This window comes from Amblyraja radiata, chromosome 1 (genome assembly GCF_010909765.2).
Source record: "Amblyraja radiata isolate CabotCenter1 chromosome 1, sAmbRad1.1.pri, whole genome shotgun sequence".
Classification (NCBI taxonomy): Eukaryota; Metazoa; Chordata; class Chondrichthyes; order Rajiformes; family Rajidae; genus Amblyraja; species Amblyraja radiata.
Genome location: NC_045956.1, coordinates 192,227,954 through 192,246,236, shown reverse-complemented (window position 1 = coordinate 192,246,236; position 18,283 = coordinate 192,227,954). Strand labels below are relative to the sequence as shown.

At 46.1% G+C, this 18,283-nt stretch overlaps 1 protein-coding gene across 1 annotated transcript in view; it reads right to left on the bottom strand.

Annotated features, from left to right (window-relative positions):
- The window catches only part of LOC116982908 (zinc finger protein 229-like), a 968,520-nt gene that overhangs the window by 354,716 nt on the left and 595,521 nt on the right, over nucleotides 1-18,283 (bottom strand). The window lies entirely within an intron of this gene.

The following is an 18,283-nucleotide window of genomic DNA, read 5'->3' as shown; positions in this document are numbered from 1 at the left end:
CCCCCCTCTCCCCTTCCTCTACCCTCCCCCACCTCCATCCTTTCCCTCCCCCTTCCCTCACTCTCCCTTCTCTTCCCTTCCTCCCCTCCCTCTCTCCCTTCCTCTGCCTCTCCTTCCTCTCCAGCTCCCTTACTCTCACTGTTACTCCATCAGTACTACCTCAGTGTGTCCCTCCATTAATTCTCCCCCTCAGTGAGTCACTCCCTGAATACTACCCCCAATGCGTCATTCCATCTGTACAACCATACCATACAGTGTATACTCCATCAGCACAACCCCACTGTTTGTCACTCCATCAGAATGTCCTCACAGGTTATCGCACCATCAGTACCACCACACAGTCTCACTCAATCAGCATCACGGCGAGGTTTGTCACTCCTAAAGGACTCCTCTACAGAGTGTGGAGTGAAGAACTGCTGATGCCGATTTAAATTGAAGATAGACACAAAATGCTGGAGTAACTCAGTGGGTCAGGCAGCATCTCTGGAGTACGTGACGTTCCAGGTTGATATCCTTCTTCGGACTGACGTCAGGGGAGTGGGTGGTACAGAGATAAAGTGTAGTCAGAGACAGTAAATCTGGTGGGAAAAATGGGAAGCGGGGATGGAGAGAGAGGGAAAGCAAGGGCTATTTGAAGTTAGAGAAGTCAATGTTAATAATAATAATAATAATAATACATTTTATTTATGGGCGCCTTTCAAGAGTCTCAAGGACACCTTACAAAAATTGAGCAGGTAGAGGAAAAACATGTAAGGGGAATGAAATAAATAGTAGAGACATGACTACTACACAAAGTAAAGACAGAATTCAATTCAAAACACAATATGAGGCAATTAATGCACAGATGAAAAGGGAGGGGGACGTGGGGCTAAGCATAGGCAGAGGTGAAGAGATGGGTCTTGAGGCGGGACTGGAAGATGGTGATTGACACATGCCTGGGTGTAATACCGCTGGGTGTAAGCTACCCAGGCAGAATTTGAGGTGCTGTTCCTCCTATTTGTGCTGGGCATCACTCTGAGAATGGAGGGGACCCAGGACAGTCTTTGAGGGCAGGTCGGATAAAGCACATACTTCCAAGCTCATCAGAGAAATGAAGGTTAGGAGTGAGTGTGGGGATTGGCTGAACAATTAGATTGGAAGATTGGCAAATTAGACAATTACGCAATTTAGCATCGGATATAAGCAAGACTTGCTCAAGGAGACCGGCCCTGTCTGGGTGCGGCCCTGTCGAGGGAAGTGCCCTGTGTGAAAAGTGCGAGTCTTCAGCGAGGAGGCTGAGGAGAGGAGGCCACTTCAAACGCTGGACAGGGAGAGACGAAAGGAGATGTCAGGCAAGCTGATTCAGAGTGATGCTTGCAGTATGTGGGAGGTCAAGGACACTGCTGGTGCGTCTGGCTGCTACAAATGTGAGAAGTGCATCCAGGTACAGCTCGTGAAGGACCGTGTTGGAGAACTGAAGCAAGTAGATGACCTCAGGTTCGTCCGAGAAACTGAGTCGTTCCTCGACAAGTCCTACAGTAAGATTGTTACACCTACGGTACTGGAAGAGAGAAGGTCGGTGACGGTGAGAAAGGGAGGCAAGCATGGAATGCAAACATTCCCGGGTGTTGTACCTCTTGTGAACAGGTTCACCCACTTAGAAGCTGTCGGGACAGAAGACGTTATTACACTGAACGGCGGACTGGCTTGCGAAGCAAAAAGGGGTGTTGAGCCAAAAGCAAAGTGGCCAACATCAGGCAACGCCATTGTAGTGGGACACTCCATTGTGAGAGGTACGGACAGGGGTTTCTGCGGCAACAGACGGAATTCGAGTAAATTAGAAATGCGTGCAACAAAGGTAAAACAGATATAATGGGTGACTTCAATCTACATATAGATTGGGTGAATCAAATTGGCAGGGGTGCTGAGGAAGAGGGTTTCTTGGAATGTATGTGGGATAGTTTTCTAAACCAACATGTAGAGGAACCAACGAGAGAGCAGGCTATTCTAGACGGGGTATTGAGTAATGAGGAAGGCTTTAGTTAGCACTTGTTGTGCGTTGCCCCTTGGGCAAGAGTGACCATAATGTGGTTGATTTATTCATTAGGATGGAGAGTGACATAATTAATTCAGAAACAAGGGTTCTGAACTTAAAGAAAGGTAACTTTGAGGGTGTGAGATGTGAATTGGCCAAGATAGACTGGTAATTGATTCTTAAAGGGTTGACGGTGGATATGCAATGGAATGGAAGGCATTTCAAGACTGCATGGATGAACGACAACAATTGTTCATCCCAGTTTGGCAAAAAAATGAATCAGGGAAGGTAGTGCATCCGTGAATATCAAGGGAAATCAGGGATAGCATCAAAACAAAAGATGAAGCATACAAATTAGCCAGAAAAAAACAGCCTAGAGGACTGGGAGAAATTCAGCAGAGGAGGACACAGGGCTTAATTAGGAAAGGGAAAATTGATTATGAAAAAAAACTGGCAGGGAACATAAAAACTGACTGCAAAAGTTTTTATAGATATGTGAAGAGAAAAAGATTAGTTAAAACAACGTCCCTTGCAGTCAGAACAGGTGAATTGATCATAGGGAACAAGGACATGGGAGACCAATTGAATATCTACTTTGGCTCTGTCTTCACTAAGGAAGACATATATAATCTGCCGGAAATAGCAGGGGAAATCCAGGTTAGCCGGGAAGTGGTGTTAGGTAAATTGAATGGATTAAAGGCCGATAAATCCCCAGGGCCAGATAGGCTGCATCACAGAATACTTAAGGAAGTAGCCCCAGAAATAGTGGATGCATCAGTGATAATTTTTCAAAACTCTTTAGATTCTGGAGTAGTTCCTGAGGATTGGAGGGTAGCTAATGTAACCCCACTAATGTAACGGGGAATTACAGACCAGTTAGTCTAACATCGGTAGTGGGGAAACTGCTGGAGTCAGTTATTAAAGATGGGATAGCAGCACATTTGGAAAGTGGTGAAATCATTGGACAAAATCAGCATGGATTTATGTATTAAATCATGTCTGACGAATCTTATAGAATTTTTCGAGATAAATGTGACTTGACATGTGACTATCGACATGGTCCCACATAAGAGATTAGTATACAAACTTAAAGCACACGATATTAGGGGTTCAGTATTGATGTGGATAGAGAACTGGCTGGCAGCATATTTTGATAGCGGTTTCTGTCTCTAGTGCTGGGACCACAGCTATTTACAATATATATTAATGATTTGGATGAGGGAATTGAATGCAACATCTCCAAGTTTGCGGATGACACAAAGCTGGGGGGCAGTGTTAGCTGTGAGGCGGATGCTAGGAGGCTGCAAGGTGACTTGGATAGGCTGGGTGAGTGGGCAAATGCATGGCAGATGCAGTATAATGTGGATAAATGTGAGGTTATCTACTTTGGTGGCAAAAACAGGAAAATAGACTATTATCTGAATGGTGGCCGATTAGGAAAGGGGGAGATGCAACGAGACCTGGGTATCATGGTACACCAATCATGGAAAGTAGGCATGCAGGTGCAGCAGGCAGTGAAGAAAGCGAATGGTATGTTAGCATTCATAGCAAAAGGATTTGAGTATAGGAGCAGGGAGGTTCTACTACAGTTGTACAGGGTCTTGGTGAGACCACACCTGGAGTTTGCATACAGTTTTGGTCTCCTAATCTGAGGAAAGACATTCTTGCCGTAGAGGGAGTACAGAGAAGGTTCACCAGAATGATTCCTGGGATGTCAGGACTTTCATATGAAGAAAGACTGGATAGACTCGGCTTGTACTCGCTAGAATTTAGAAGATTGAGGGGGGATCTTATAGAAACTTACAAAATTCTTAAGGGATTGGACAGGCTCGATGCAGGAAGATTGTTCCCGATGTTGGGTAAGTCCAGAACAAGGGGTCATAATTAAAGGATAAGGGGGAAATCTTTTAGGACCGATGATAAAAACATTTTTCACACAGAGAGTGGTGAATCTCTGGAATTCTCTGCCACAGAAGGTTCATTGGCTATATTTAAGAGAGTTAGATGTGGCCATTGCGGCTAAAGGGATCAGGGGGTATGGAGAGAAGGCAGGTACAGGATACTTAGTTGGATGATCAGCCATGATCATATTGAATGGCGGTGCAGGCTTGAAGGGCCGAATGGCCTACTCCTGCACCTATTTTCTATGTTTCTATGTGTGTCGCCTTTCTGGTGCCAGGATCCAGGATGTCACGGACAGAGTGCAGAAAATCCTCAAGGGCGAAGGTGAACAGCCGGAAGTGGTAGTGCATGTCGGCACAAACGATGTCGGAAAGAAGGGGATGAATATTCTGCAGCGTGACTTCAGAGAGCTCGGAAAAATGCTGAAAATCAGGACCTTCAGGGTTGTTATCTCCGGTTTGTTTCCAGTTTCTCATGCTGGTGAGAGCAGGAACAGAGAGATACGGACCTGAATGTGTGGCTGAGGAACTGGTGCACGGGGCAGGGATTTATATTCTTAGATCACTGGGATATGTTTTGGAGTAAGGGGGAACTGTACAAAAGGGACAGATTGCATCTTAACAGGTGGGGGACCAGCATTCTGGCAGGCAGGTTTGCCACTGCTGCACGGGTGGTTTTAAGCTGAATAAGGGGGGTGGGGTGTCAAATGGAATAGTCGAGGACGGAGTTAAAGAGAAAGAGAATAAAGGATGGTTAATGACCCCAGAATGCGTAAGGAATTAAAAGTATTGTATATGAATGCGCGAAGTATAAGAAGTAAAGGAGATGAGCTTGAGGCTTAGCTAGAGGTTGGCAGATATGACATTGTGGGGATTACTGAGACGTGGCTGCAGGAGGATCGGTCCTATAGAAAGGACAGGCAGGTGTGCAGAGGAGGGGGGGGGGGGGGGTAGCTCTGCTGGTGAAGGATGGAATTCGGTCCCTTGCGAGGGAAGACATAGGGACTGATGAGGTAGAGTCACTGTTGATTGAGTTGAGCAATTGTAAAGGCAAGAAGACACTAATTGGTGTTATTTACAGGCCCCAAATAGTAGCCCGGATGTAGGGTGTAAGTTGGCATGTAACAAAAGTAATGCCACTCTGGTGATGGGGGATTTCAATATGCAGGTAGACTGGGAAAATCAGGTTGGTTCAGGAGCCCAAGAAAGAGAATTTGTAGAATGCCTCCGAGATGGATTCTTAGAGCAGCTTGGAATGGAGCTGACCAGAGAAAAGGCAATTCTGGATTTAGTGTTGTCCAATGAACCAGATTTGATAAGAGAACTCGAGGTAAAGGAGGTAGTGATCATAATATGATTAGTTTTAATCTGCAATTTGAGAGGGAGAAGGTTAAATCGAAAGTGGCAATGACGCAATTGAACACAGGGGACTATGAAGGCATGAGAGGGGAGCTGGCCAAGGCAGACTGGAAAGGGATCCTAGCAAGAATGACGGTTGAACAGCAATGGCAGGAATTTATGGGCATAATCCAGAAGACGCAGGATCATTTCATTCCAAAAATGAAGAAAGATTCTAAGGGGAGTAGGGGACAACCGTGCCTGACAAGAGAAGTTAGGGATAGAATAAAACTAAAAGAAAAGATGTATAACACAGCAAAGAGTAGCCGGAAGCCAGAGGTTTGGGAAACTTTCATAGGACAACAGAAGGAAACAAAATGGGCAATAAAGGTTGAAAAGATGAAGTACGAAGGGAAGCTGGCCATGAATATAAAGAAGGACAGTAAAAGCTTCTTTAGATATGTTAAGGGGAAAAGAGTATCAAAGTCAAATGTGGGTCCCTTGAAGGCAGACACGGGTGAAATTATTATGGGCAACAAGGAAATGGCAGAAGAGTTGAATAGGTACTTCAGATCTGTCTTCACTAAGGAAGACAAATAATCTCCTAGGTGTACTGGAGGACAGAGGATCTAAGGGGGTAGAGGAACTGAAAGAAATTTTCATTAGGCGAGAAACAGTATTGGGTAGGCTAATGGGACTGAAGGATGATAAATCCCCTGTACCTGATGGTCTGCATCCCAGGGTCATCAAGGAGGTGGCTCTAAAAATAGTGGACGCATTGGTGATCAATTTCCAATGTTCAATAGATTCAGGATCAGTTCCTGCGGATTGGAGGATAGCTCATTTTATCCCACTTTTCAAGAAAGGAGCGAGAGAGAAAACGGGGAATTACAGACCAGTTAGCCTGACTTCGGTGGTGGGAAAGATGCTGGAGTCAATTATTAAAGAGGTAATGATGGGGCATTTGGATAGCAGTAAAAGGATTAGTCATGGGAAATCATACTTGACTAATCTTCTGGAATTTTTTGAGGATGGGCTGGATGGTTTGGAGTTTGTAAAATGTGTGCAGGATAGTTTTTTGCAGCAATACATAGAGGTACCGACTAGAGAAGGGGTGGTGCTGGACCTCCTGTTAGGAAATGAGACAGGTCAGGTGGCAGAGGTATGCGTTGGTGAGCACGGTTGAAAGGAATTAGTAAAAATTGGAAAGAGCCATGGTTTTCAAGGGAAATTGGACACGGTTCGGAAAAAGAGAGAGATCTACAATAATTATAGGCAGCATGGAGTAAACGAGGTGCTTGAGGAGTATAAAGAATGTAAAAAGATTCTTAAGAAATAAATTAGAAAAGCTAAAAGAAGATATGAGGTTGCTTTGGCAAGCAAGGTGAAAGTAAATTCAAAGGGTTTCTACAGCTATATTAATAGCAAAAGGATAACGAGGGATAAAATTGGTCCATTAGAGAGACAGAGTGGACAGCTATCTGCAGTGCCAAAAGACATGGGGGAGATATTGAACAATTTCTTTTCTTCGGTATTCACCAAGGAGAAGGATATTGAATTATGTGAGGTAAGGGAAACAAGTAGAGTCGCTATGGAAACTATGAGATTCAAAGAAGAGGAAGTACTTACACTTTTGAGAAATATAAAAGTGGATAAGTCTCCAGGTCCTGACAGGATATTCCCTAGGACATTGAGGGAAGTTAGTATAGAAATAGCAGGGGCTATGACAGAAATATTTCAAGTGTCATTAGAAACGGGAATAGTGCCGGAGGATTGGAGTACTGCGCATGTTGTTCCATTGTTTAAAAGGGGTCTAAGAGTAAACCTAGCAATTATAGACCTCTTAGTTTGATGTCAGTGTGGGCAAATTAATGGAAAGGGTACTTAGAAATAATATATATAAGCATCTGGATAAACAGGGTCTGATTAGGAACAGTCAACATGGATTTGTGCCTGGAAGGTCATGTTTGACTAATCTTCTTGAATTTTTTGAAGAGGTTACTCGGGAAATTGATGAGGGTAAAGCAATGGATGTTGTCTATATGGACTTCAGTAAGGCCTTTGACAAGGTTGCTCATGGAAGGTTAGTTAAGAAGGTTGAATTGTTGGGTATTAATGGTGGAGTAGCAAGATGGATTCAACAGTGGCTGAATGGGAGATGCCAGAGAGTAATGGTGGATGGCTGTTTGTCAGGTTGGAGGCCAGTGACTAGTGGGGTGCCACAGGGATCTGTGTTGGGTCCACTGTTGTTTGTCATGTACATCAATGATCTGGATGATGGTGTGGTAAATTGGATTAGTAAGTATGTAGATGATCAAAGGTTCAAAGGTTATTTTATTGGTCACATACACCTAGGTGTAGTGAAATGCTTCTTGCCAATGCAGCACATAAAGAAAGAATACAGACATAACAGTAATAAAGAAATTTAAACATAAAAACATCCCCCCACAATGGTTCCCATTATGAGGGAAGGTACGATGTCCAGTCCCCATCCCATGTCCACCCATTGTCGGGCCCATTGAGGCCTCAACAGTTGCCTCTACGGAGGCCCGATGTTCCAGGCCGTTCTCGTCGGGTGATGGTGCTCCGGCGTCGGGAGAATCCTCTCAGCGGCATGGGAACCCTGGAACGGCCGCTTCCCTTACTGGAGACCGCGGCTTCGGAAGCCAACAAGGCCGCGCCGGATGGAGCTCCACCACTGGCGATCTCGGCGAGAGATCCGACTCCCGGTGAAAAGTTCAGCGCCGCCGCCCGCAGCTGGCCGCTCCGCAGACCTGCAGCTCCGCGATGTTTCAACGGCGGTCTTCAGCTCACCGGAGCTGCAGCGCAGCGACCCAGGCAAGGCATCGCCCACTCCGCTCCGCGATAGCGCTCCAGCGCTGTGCCGCTGCCAAAGCCGAGGTACTGGGCAGTCCCCTCAGGAAACGCCGCTCCAGGCCCGCTGGTAGGCCACGAGGACGGGTCGAAATTGCAGCCCAGAGAAAAGCTGCCTCTCCGACCAAGTAGGGACCCTGAAAAGTAGTATGCCCCTTCCCTCCCCCCCCCCCCCCCCCCCCCCACACACATAAAAAAGACTAGAGCTCCAAAAACAAAACACTAAAACTCACTAAAACTAAAAAAAAAGAGTGGAAAACAAACAGCTGCAGGCTGGGCAGCCATACCGCACAGGACGGCGCCCCTTATTGATACTAAGATAGGTGGTGTTGTGGATAATGAAGTAGACATAGCCCCTGCTATTTCTGCACTAACTTCCCTCAATGTCCTAGGGAATATCCTGTCAGGACCTGGAGACTTATCCACTTTTATATTTTTCAAAAGTGTCAGTACTTCTTTTTCTTTGAATCTCATAGTATCCATAGCTACTCTACTTGTTTCCCTTACCTCGCATAATTCAATATTCTTCTCCTTGGTGAATACCGAAGAAAAGAAATTGTTCAATATCTCCCCAATCTCTTTTGGCTCTGCAGATAGCTGTCCACTCTGTCTCTCTAATGGACCAATGTTATCCCTCGTTATCCTTTTGCTATTAATATAGCTGTAGAAACCCTTTGGATTTACTTTCACCTTACTTGCCAAAGCAACCTCATATCTTCTTTTAGCTTTTCTAATTTATTTCTTAAGATTCTTTTTACATTCTTTATACTCCTCAAGCACCTCATTCACTCCATGCTGTCTATAATTATTGTAGAGCTCTCTCTTTTTCTGAACCAAGTGTCCAATTTCCCTTGAAAACCATGGTTCTTTCCAATTTTTACCATCTCCTTTCAACCGAATAGGGACATAAAGTTTCTGTACTCTTAAAATTTCCCCTTTAAATGTCCTTCATTTCTCTTCTACATCCTTCCCATAAAACAAAATGTCCCAATTCACTCCTTTTAAATCCTTTTGCATCTCATCAAAGTTAGCCTTTCTCCAATCAAAAATCTCAACCCTAGGTCCAGTTCTGACCCTCTCCATAATTATATTGAAACTAATGGTATTGTGATCACTGGACCCGAAGTGTTCCCCAACACATACCTCCGCCACCTGACCTGTCTCATTTCCTAACAGGAGGTCCAGCACTGCCCCTTCTCTAGTAGGTACTTCTATGTATTGCTGCAAAAAACTATCCTGCACACATTTTACAAACTCCAAACCATCCAGCCCATTTACAGAATATGTTTCCCAGTCTGTGTGGAAAATTGAAATCTCCCACAATCACTACCTTGTGCTTACAACTAATATCTGCTATCTCCTTACATATTTGCTCTTCCAATTTTCGATCCCCATTTGGCGGTCTATAATACACCCCTATAAGTGTTGCTACACCTTTCCCACTTCTCAGTTACACCCAAATAGCCTCCCAAATATTGCCATGTGTCCCTGTATAGGACAATGAAATTTTTGCTTTGCTTCAGCACACAGAACATAGTAGGCATTTACTACAAAACAGATAAGTGTGTCCATATACCATAATATAAATATATACACACATGAATAAATAAACTGATAAAGTGCAAATAACAGAAAATGGGTTATTAATAATCAGAATTTTGTCTGAGCCAGGTTTAATGAATGAATGAATGAATGAATGAATGAATGAATGAATGAATATGAATGAATGAAAACTTTATGAATGAAAAGTTTATTGTCATTCAGATATACACCTAGACACAGTGCACCTTGAACGAAATTTCGTTGCATTTGACTCTCCAATCAGGTAAATAGTAAAAGTAAAAGTGCTAGGTGCGTCCATAAAAATGCCTCATGTGCATGGTTCTGTAAAATAAATATATATAAAAAGTTTTTAAAAAGTGTCGATATTTAAAAAGTTCTAGCCTCGGTTTTGTTGAATGTTCAGTAATCTTATGGCCTGGGGGATGAAGCTGTTGCAGAACCTGGTTGTCCTGCTCTTCATGCTGCGGTACCTCCTCCCAGAGTTAAGCAGTATAAACAGTCCGAATTGTGGGTGTGTGGGGGCTCTTGTAATGCCCTTAGCTCTAATCAGACAGCGCTTGTACCCCATGACCATGATTGAAGGAAGAGAAGTCCCAATGATTTTTTCCGCTGTCCTCACCACTCTCTGAAGGCACTTCCAGTCCGCAGCTGTACAGCTGCCGCACCACGTAGAGATGCAGCTGGCCATGACCGACTCAATTGTGCTTGTGTAGAAAGTGGCGAGGATGGGAGGGTGGAGGTGTAAACTTCTCAACCTGCGGAGGAAGTACAACCGCTGCTGTGCCCGTTTTGCCAGAGATGTAATGTTTGTGGACCAGTTTAAGGTGTCCGTTATATGCACCCCCAGGAACTTGATCTTTTTCACCTGCTCCACTGCTGAGTTATTGATGCAAAGTGGAGTGTGACTGGGCTGAATTTTCCTTCTGAAATCGACGACAATCTCCTTGGTTTTGTTCACATTTAGGAGAAGGTTGTTCCTGCTGCACCAGCTCACGAGCTGTTCCACCTCCTCTCTATATGCCTGGTCGACGTTATTGCGGATGAGGCCCACTACTGTTGTGTCATCCGCGTATTTGATGATATGGTTAGTAGTGGATCTGGCGACACAGTCATGTGTCATCAATGTGAAGAGCAGCGGACTCAGGACACAGCCCTGAGGGGATCCGGTGCTCAGTGTGATGACCGAGGAGGTGTTCTTCCCCACCCGCACAGACTGGGGTCTTTCAGAAAGGAAATCCAGGATCCAGTTGCATAGTATGGTATTGAAACCTAGGGGTGCCAGTTTGCTCACCAGATGCTGGGGGATTATCGTGTTAAATGCTGAGCTGAAATCGACAAACAGCATCCGCACGTGGGTGTTCCGCTCCTCCAGGTGTTGTAGGCTCAGGTGGACTACAGAGGAAATAGCATCCTCTGTGGAGCGGTTCGGGCGATAAGCAAACTGGAACGGGTCAAAACTGGAGGGGAGTTTAGAGACCATGTGCTGCTTAATAAGCCTCTCAAAGCACTTCATTATTATTGGTGTGAGTGCTACGGGGCGGTAATCATTCAGGCAGGTTATTGTAGACTTTTGGGGAACTGGCATGATGGTGGCTGTCTTGAAACATGATGGAACAATGGCCTGGTTCAGGGAGATGTTAAAAATGTCTGTCAGAACCAGAGCCAGCTGATCGGCACATCCCCTAAGCAGACGCCCCGGTATGTTATCCGGTCCGGCTGCCTTTCGCTGGTCAATACCCTCCAGGATTTTGCGGACTTCAGCAGTTTCAAAAGACAGTGTCTGTTCTCCTGGTTGAGGCTCTAATTTCCTCATTGTAGTGGTGTTCAGTGCCTCAAACCTGCCGAAATGATTATTTAGTTCATTTAGAAAGTCTGTGTCATCCTTACAAGACATCTGAGGGGCCTTGTAGTTTGTTATGGCCCGGATGCCTTCCCACATGTTCCTGGTGTTGGTATCATCCTGGAAGAAACCCTGGATTTTCTGTCCGTGGGCGCGCTTTGCTTTCTTAATTTCGCGGTTGAGGTTGGCTCTCGCTGTTCTCAGAGCTCCCAAATCACCAGATTTAAAAGCCGCATTTCGTGCTTTCAGCATGGCACGCACCTCTGCAGTAATCCAAGGTTTGTGGTTGGCCCGGGTTGTGATGTTCCTGATGACAGTGACGTCCTCCATGCACTTCTGTATGTAGCCCGACACTGACATGGCATACTCATCCACATTGATGTTTTCGTTATGAGTGGCTGCTGTCCTGAACATGTCCCAGTCCGTGCACTCAAAGCAGTCCTGGAGTGCTTCTGTAGCTCCCTCAGACCAGACTCTAACCTGCTTCACAGTGGGTTTCTCTCTGATCAGAAGGGGCTTATAGGCTGGGATGAGCATTACAGAGAGGTGGTCAGAGGAGCCGAGGTGAGGCCGGGGTACTGCTCTGAAAGCCTGCTTGATGTTACTGTAGACTCGGTCCAGCGTATTCTCTCCACGTGTAGCAAAGTCCACATATTGATGGAAATGAGGGAGGACAGTCTTCATGTTGGCCTGGTTAAAGTCCCCAGCAATAATGACAACGCCCTCTGGATGATTTCTTTGCAGCTCACTGATGGAACGGTAGAGAATACGCAGAGCCTCCTTAGTGTTGGCTGCGGGGGGGATGTATACAGCAGTAATGCTAACCACAGTAAACTCCCGTGGCAGATAGAATGGCCTGCATTTCACAGTCAAAAACTCTATGTCCGGAGAGCAGTGGCTGGAAACAGCGGTAGCATTATTACACCAGCTGTTGTTTGTGTAGATGCACACACCCCCACCCCGGGATTTACCAGTCAAAACAGTGTCCCTGTCGAGCCGGAATGTTGTTAGCCCCCCTAAGCTAACAGCCGCATCAGGTACAGATGAGTTTAGCCATGTCTCTGTCAGAACTATAGCGCAGCAGTCTCTCACCTCCCTTTTATTGTGAGATCCAGATGTAGATAATCCATTTTATTTTCCAGAGAGCGGACATTCGACAGGAGAACGGATGGGAGCGGTGTCCTCCACGGGTTAGCCTTTAGCCTCGCCGTTAGCCCCCCTCGACAGCCCCGCTTCTGTCTTCTGTAGCGCCGCCTCCGTGTTCTTCTGTAGCGGCCAGTGTTTGTGAAAGTCTCCGCAATTCTGCAGGCCGCTGGGTTCTCCCGACACAGCAGTCCGAGACAGTGCAGGCGTTCCTCGAGTTCAACGTCCACGCAGTCTCTACTGCTTAACCGTTGTAATCTCAGTAATGCCCCATGATCGTACGTTAACTTGCAGCCTGCCCGCTGCAAGTTATGAAGCCGAACCTTAGAAAACTTACCGCTATCCCTAACGAGAGGCAATGCAGCCGCAGCCAACCAGGGCGCCGCCATCTTATTTCAATTTAATAGCCTGATGGCTGTGGGGAAGTAGCTATTCCTGAACCTGGTTGTTGCAGTCTTCAGGCTCCTGTACCTTCTACCTGAAGGTAACAGGGAGATGAGTGTGTGGCCTGGATGGTGTGGGTCTTTGATGATACTGCCAGCCTTTTTTAGGCAGCGACTGCGATAAATCTAACTACAGTGATAGATTCAGCAGGCTAAATAAAATTTTCAATTTGCCACAGAAGTAGTAAATGTTTTCTTACCTTTCCTCCTTAATGGGGAACCTGAAGAAAGACAAGTCGGGTTCTGCATTCTGTTATTTATGATATTGCAGACACTCTCTCTCTCTCTCTCTCCCCCTCTCCCTCTCCCTCCCCTTCGAGCCTGCACCGCCATTCAATATGATCATGGCTGATCATCCAACAGTATCCTGTACCTGCCTTCTCTCCATATCCCCTGATCCCTTCAGCCACAACTAACTCCCTCTTAAATATAGCCAATAAACTGGCCTCAACTACCTTCTGTGGCAGAGAATTCCAGAGATTCACCACTCTCTGTGTGAAAAATGTTTTTCTCATCTCGATCCTAAAAGATTTCCCACTTATCCTTAAACTGTGACCCCTTGTTCTGGACTTCCCCAACATCGGGAACAATCTTCCTGCATCTAGCCTGTCCAACCCCATTAAGAATTTTGTAAGTTTCTATAAGATCCCCCTTCAATCTTCTAAATTCTAGCAAGTACAAGCCGAGTCTATCCAGTCTTTCTTGATATGAAAGTCCTGACATCCCTGGAATCAGTCTGGTGAACCGTCTCTGTACTCCCTCTATGGCAAGAATGTCTTTCCTCAGATTAGACCAAATATGTACGCAATACTCCAGGTGTGGTCTCACCAAGACCCTGTACAACTGCAGTAGAACCTCCCTACTCCTATACGCAAATCCTTTTGCTATGAATGCTAACATACCATTCGCTTTCTTCACTGCCTGCTGCACCTGCATGCCTACTTTCAATGACTGGTGTACCATGACACCCAGGTCTCGTTGCATCTTCCCATTTCCTAATCGGCCACCATTCAGATAATAGTCCACTTTCCTGTTTTTGCCACCAAAGTGGATAAACTCACATTTATTCACATTATACTGCCTGCCCACTCACCCAGCCTATCCAAGTCACCTTGCAGCCTCCTAGCATCCTCCTCACAGCTAACACTGCCCCCCAGCTTCGTGTCATCCGCAAACTTGGAGATGTTGCATTCAATTCCCTCGTCCAAATCATTAATATATATTGTAAATAGCTGGGATCCCAGCACTGAGCCTTGCGGTACACCATTAGTCACAGCCTGTAATTACTCCTACTCTTTGCTTCCTGTCTGCCAGCCAGTTCTCTATCCACACCAATACTGAACCCCCAATACCATGTGCTTTAAGTTTCTATACTAATCTCTTATGTGGGACCTTGTCGAAAGCCTTCTGAAAGTCGATATAACACAGCCACTGGTTCTCCCTTATCCACTCTACTAGTTACATCCTCGAAAAATTCTATAAGATTCGTCAGACATGATTTACCTTTCATAAATCCATGCTGACTTTGTCCAATGATTTCACCACGTTCCAAATGTGTTGCGATCCCATCCTTAATAACTGACTAGCAGTTTCCCCACTACCGCTGTTAGACTAACTGCTCTGTAATTCCACGTTTTCTCTCTCCCTCCCTTTTTAAAAAGTGGGGTTACATTAGCTACCCTCCAATCCTCAGGAACTACTCCAGAATCTAAAGAGTATTGAAAAATTATCACTAATGCATCCACTATTTCTGGGGCTACTTCCTTAAGTACTCTGGGATGGAGCCTATCTGGCCCTGGGGATTTATCGGCCTTTAACCCATTCAATTTACCTAACACCACTTCCCGGCTAACCTGGATTTCACTCAGTTTCTCCATCTCATTTGACCCCCGGTCCCCTGCTATTTCCGGCAGATTATTTATGTCTACCTTAGTGAAGACAGAAACAAATTAGTTATTCAATTGGTCTGCCATGCCCTACTGGACTCTGAAATTCATCCAAACTGGGATGAACAATTGTTGTAGTTCATCCATGCAGTCTTTAAATGCCTTCCATTGCACATCCACGGTCAACCCTTTAAGAATCAATTGCCAGTCTATTTTGGCCAATTCACAGCTCATACCCTCAAAGTTACCTTTCTTTAAGTTCAGAACCCTTGTTTCTGAATTAATTATGTCACTCTCCATCCTAATAAAGAACTCAACCATATTATGGTCACTCTTGCCCAAGGGGCCACGCACAACAAGACTGCTAACTAACCCTTCCTCATTACTCAATACCCAGTCTAGAATATCCTACTCTCTCGTTGGTTCCTTTACATGTTGGTTTATAAAACTATCCCGCATACATTCCAAGAAATCCTCTTCCTCAGCACCCCTGCCAATTTGATTCACCCAATCTACAAGATGGCGGATGTGCAGGAGTGGGCGCCGTCTATGTATGGCAGCCTGCCCGCAGTCCGTCTCTTCACCTTTTTTTATTTTAAGTCCTGTTAAAAAATGTTAGCTGGAGGTCTTTTATGTGGTGGATGGGGGGGGGGGAAGGGAGAAACTTTATCTCTTAGTCCCCTACCTGGTCGGAGAGACAGCATCCCTCCAAGCTGCTTCTTCGCTCCGTCCTCGCGGCCTACCATCGAGAATGGAGCGGCGTTGCCTGTCGGGACCGACCGGGACTACAGATTCGGCCGCGGCGCAGCGCTGGGATACCAACACGGAGCAGTCGATGCCTTACCGGGTCACCGTGCGGTAAGTAAGAGCGCTGTGGCCGCCGACTCCCAACATCGCCGAGCTGGGGCTGTCCGGCCGCGGGTGGTGCTGGATTTGGAGCGCCGCGGAGCCTGGGATCGAGTTTGCCGGGGTCGGAGCTCCAACCGGCGCGGCCTGAGGTCTACGAGTGCCCCGGTCTCCGGGGAGGAGGCAGCCGCTCCAGACTTTACAAGCCACTAAGGAATGTTTCACCCGACGCCGGAGTTCCATCTTCACTGCAAGAGGACCCTGAAAATCATCGGACTGGCTGCAAGGCCACAAATGGGCCCCGACCTCGGGTGTTTCACAGAGGAAGAGGACTTAACTTTCTGGTGCCTTTCCCTAGAGTGGAAATTTTTGATTCTGCTGTGGGGGGGGCGTTTGTGTTGAACTCTATAATGTGTTTTGTCCATTTTCTTTATTTTTTTAACCTTTTTCTCTGGTTTGTATGGAAACTTATTATCTATTTTATGTAAAGCACTTTGGTGTCAATGCGAGTTGACTTAAAACGTGCTATATAAATAAAACTTACTATATGTAGATTGAAGTCACCCATTATAACTGTTTTACCTTTGTTGCACGTATTTCTAATTTCGTTTGATGCCATCCCCAACTCCTCTACTACTGTTAGGTGGCCTGTACACAACTCCCACTAGTGCTTTCAACCCCTTAGTGTTTTGCAGCTCTACCCATATCGATTCCACATCCTCCAAGCTAATGTCCTTCCTTTCTATTGCCTTAATCTCCTCTCTAACCATCAACGCTACCGCACCTCCTTTTCATTTCTGTGTGCGAGAGAGGGAGTGTGTGAGTGAGAGGAGAGGGGCATGAGAGGGTGTAGTGGAGAGAATTTGTACGAATGTGGAAGGGGGGGGGGGGGGGGGGAGAGTGTGGAGAGGGAAGAGAGAGGAATGTATATGTGCAGCTTTAAGGGGCATTTGAGGATGTGACAAGTAAAATGGATGAAGGAGTGCCAGTGGATGTAGTGTATCTAGACTTTCAGAAAGCCTTGGATAAGGTCCCGCATGGGAGACTGGTGACTAAAATTAGAGCACATGGTATTGGGGTAAGGTGTTGACATGGATAGAAAATTGTTTGGCAGACTGGAAGCAAAGAGTAGGAGTGAACGGGTCCTTTTCAGAATGGCAGGCAGTGGCGAGTGGAGTGCCGCAAGGCTCGGTGTTGGGGCCGCAACTGTTTACCATATATATTAATGATTTGGAAGAGGGAATTAGGAGCAACACTAGCAAGTTAGCGGATGACACAAAGCTGGGTGGCAGTGTGAACTGTGAAGAGGATGTTAGGAGGTTGCAGGGTGACCTGCACAGGTTGAGTGAGTGGGCAGATGCATGGCAGATGCAGTATAATATAGATAAATGTGAGGTTAACCACTTTGGCGGCAAAAACAAGGGGACAGATTATTATCTCAATGGGGTTAGGTTAGGTAAGGGGGAGGTGTAGCGAGACCTGGGCATCCTTGTACACCGGTCAGTGAAAGTTGGCTTACAGGTACAGCAGGCAGTGAAGAAAGCTAATGGAATGTTGGCCTTCATAAGACTGATGAGACTTACCAGACTGATTCCTGGGATGTCAGGACTTTCGTATGAAGAAAGACTGGATAGACTCGGTTTGTACTCGCTAGAATTTAGAAGATTGAGGGGGGGATCTTATAGAAACTTACAAAATTTTTAAGGGGTTGCACAGGCTAGATGCAGGAAGATTGTTTCCGATGTTGGGGAAGTCCAGAACAAGGGGTCGCAGTTTAAGGATAAGGGGGAAATCTTTTAGGACCGAGATGAGGAAAACATTTTTCACACAGAGTGGTGAATCTCTGGAATTCTCTGCCACAGAAGGTAGTTGAGGCCAGTTCATTGGCTATATTTAAGAGGGAGTTAGATGTGGCCCTTGTGGCTGAAGGGATCAGGGGTTATGGAGAGAAGGCAGGTACAGGATACTGTTGGATGATCAGCCATGATCATATTGAATGGCGGTGCAGGCTCGAAGGGCCGAATGGCCTACTCCTGCACCTATTTTCTATGTTTCTACAACAAGAGGATTTCAGTATAGGAGTAAAGAGGTTCTTCTGCAGTTGTATAGGGCTCTGGTGAGACCACATCTGCAGTATTGTGTACGGCGGAGAGGAGAGCTCTTCAGCGCGTCGTCCACAGAACGCATAAGATCATTGGGACACAGCTACCAGCCTTGGAGGGCATCTACCGCACACGGTGCCTCAGGAAGGCCGTCAGCATTCACAAAGACTCCTCACACCCTTGTAATGGACTGTTCGAACTACTTCCCTCTGGCAGACATTACGAGGCCTTCTACGCCCGCACCTCCAGACTCAGGAACAGCTTCATTCCCAGAGCTATAGCTGCTCTGAACCGGCCCTGCTGAGTGCCCCCCACCTCCATGGACTATCTTCC